This window comes from Hypanus sabinus, unplaced genomic scaffold (genome assembly GCF_030144855.1).
Source record: "Hypanus sabinus isolate sHypSab1 unplaced genomic scaffold, sHypSab1.hap1 scaffold_1577, whole genome shotgun sequence".
Lineage (NCBI taxonomy): Eukaryota > Metazoa > Chordata > Chondrichthyes > Myliobatiformes > Dasyatidae > Hypanus > Hypanus sabinus.
This window is the reverse complement of record NW_026779656.1, coordinates 28,730-31,480: the sequence shown is the minus strand read 5'-3', so window position 1 is coordinate 31,480 and position 2,751 is coordinate 28,730. Positions and strand designations below refer to the sequence as shown.

General features: G+C 42.1%; 1 non-coding gene across 1 annotated transcript; it reads left to right on the top strand.

Moving 5' to 3' along the window:
- Nucleotides 1-788: 788 nt before the first annotated feature.
- On the top strand, nt 789-870 carry trnas-uga (transfer RNA serine (anticodon UGA)). Its single transcript has one exon. It is a non-coding gene; the product is annotated as a tRNA-Ser (tRNA).
- The last annotated feature ends 1,881 nt before the right edge of the window (nt 871-2,751 follow it).

Below are 2,751 nucleotides of genomic sequence, written 5' to 3'. Positions count from 1 at the left end.
TAGTTTTTGTACTGTGTCATGTAACACCATGGTCCTGAAAAACGTTGTCTCATTTTTACTATGTATTGTACCAGCAGTTATTGTCGAAATGAGAATTAAGAAGTGACTTGACTTGATATTCTAGAACAGATCCTGATGGTTAGAAAACTGCGATTGTCACTCCACTCTGAAGGAAGTTAGGCTAAAGAAAGGAAATTATAAAAAATGTAGCCTGACTTCAACGAGTTCAAAAACTCAAAAGATTCAAAGCACATTGAAGATCAAAGACAGTTGAGGAGAAAGGGAGAAGATTTGTCAAATAAATGATCGTGCGGTACGGTGATGTACCTTGGAAGAAAGGATAAAAAATGTCTCTACATGGGGAAGGTTTCAGAAATCAGAGTTGCAAAGATACCTTGTGCAATATTCCCTAAGTGTTTACTTCTAGGCTTAGTTAGTGGTTAAGGATGGCAAATGTAATTTTAACATTCATTTCAGGAGGATTAGAATATAAAAGAACAAGGTAATGTTGACATATGTTCGTCATGTAAACTAAATTCTGATCCTGTTCTTTATCCCTAATACTGGAAATCTCCTTCATTTATGATACTGACGGCAGTGTTACCCCTCTATACTCCCGGTCTGACCTAACGGTGTTGAAACAAATTCCACAGCTGTCCAATTATACTATTTGGATTGGAATAATGATTCACCTTTTCCATTACTAAACAGAAATCAATTAAAACCCTCACTTCAGGGGCAGTGCTACGGTGGGTGCTGAACATTGATGCGATGCTGAACATTCTTTAGCTGCGATGGCCGAGTGGTTAAGGCGTTGGACTTGAAATCCAATGGGGATTCCCCGCGCAGGTTCGAACCCTGCTCGCAGCGCTCACACCAACAATCCCACTGCCAATAAAATTTAACACCCTTGATGCTGTCTGAGCGCAGCACCCTCTGTGTTCAGTTGAGAACTGCGTATTTTTACACTCTTCAATACAATTCAATACAATACATTTGTACTCATTGTGCAATGTTCATTTCTATTCCGACTCTGATCAATCCCCTGGAAGCAGCTTAAACTCTCTGCAGTTCGGAATTTTACTGTCTTGCAAAACTAAAAGAATCAAACCCGGAGAACGGATATTTCAGCGTCAGTGTCAAGAAGTGGACATCGTCCTTTCGCTCTCCGATTCGCATGGCGACATGTTTAATCCCCTGTCAGATTCTAATCTCACTCGATTCCTGTGTTATTGTAGTTGTGGCAAAGTCCACCCGAGGGCATTGTGTTCTATATTCTGCAGTGAACTGTTTTAACTTCAGTTGTTCGTCAGAGGATGTAAATTCATCACTGGAGGTGAGTCAGTTAAACTGTTCCGAGCTTCTCCAGTGCTACTGTACCCTTCAGCATATATGGGGAGTGAAATTACCGTCACCGCATCAGAGCCAACCTCAGGAACCTGTACAGATGTATCACAATGTTTCCTCTATTTCTAATTCCCAATCGAGTTACAATGAACTACAATCTGCAGTGGCCTTCCAAAATACCTGATCCACCCATCGGCTCGCCATCTCTTTCGTGAACAGTTTCCTTTGACAGTCTCACCCCAACCGATCGTCCTTTATGTAATACCAATCTCAACGAAGTACATGACCTCACCCATTCCAGCAATAAACACTTTTGTCCAGTTTGCGCCCTCACTGAACGACCCAATTGCAGCCTAAATATTCTCATTGCAACCCGCTGTCCGGCTACGTTACGTCATCAGCCTCACACAGTAAGGACAGCTCATTAATGAAGGATGATAATAGACCGTCATGACACTGACGATGAAAATTCCTCCAATCTGCATAGGATCAACGTCGACACAGATGGCACCGGATATCAGGTTTGAACCTGGGTGTCTAAGGGTATGAGACAGAAACGCTCTTTCAGCGGTTCAGGAACAGCTTCCTCCCCTCTGCAATCAGAATCACGAATGGACTTTGAAGTTTTGCACAGGCCTCACTTTATTAATATACAGTATTTCTGTTTTTGCATATTTTTCATAATCTATTCAATTTAGGTAATTGATTTACTTCTTTATTTATTATTATGTTTCATTTCATTTGTTGTTAATATTATTATTTTCTCTCTCTGCTAGATTATATATTTCATTGAATTGCTGCTGCTAAGTTAACACATTTCCCGTCACATGCCGGAGATAATAAACCTGATTCTGATTCTCTGTTCAACGCGGTACTTTCCCGATTCGATTTTCATTAACGACATGGGATTCGATGTACTGAGTTCTGGTACCGTATCCAGCACAGATCTGGAGCCGGTACCACGTTCTTCAATAAATCCTGTTCCTTCAACTGGGGAGATTAGAGAATTTGTGGAGTTGACATCCCATATTTCTGTCAGTTCAATTCTCGCAGCATTTTTAGCTGAGATTATGTAACAGATAAGGTGGCCCTGATTCAGCATTTCAACGCAAAACACTGAAAATTTCTTCCACCACACACCCCACACACCCACAAACTCCCCGTTTATCTCTCTTGTCCAGCCTACGATGTGACTCTCTTCCCTGCCTCACTTCCATGTCCCGCTCTTTCTCTGTCTCTCTCTAATACACACATACACACACACGAACACGCGTGCGCGCACACGCTCTCTCTCTCTCTCTCTCTCTCTCTCTCTCTCTCTCTCTCTCTCTCTCTCTCTCCAGATCTTCCTTTGCTCCTCACTCCCACACTTTCCTCACAGGCTGAAGAGAACGGCTAGCTATC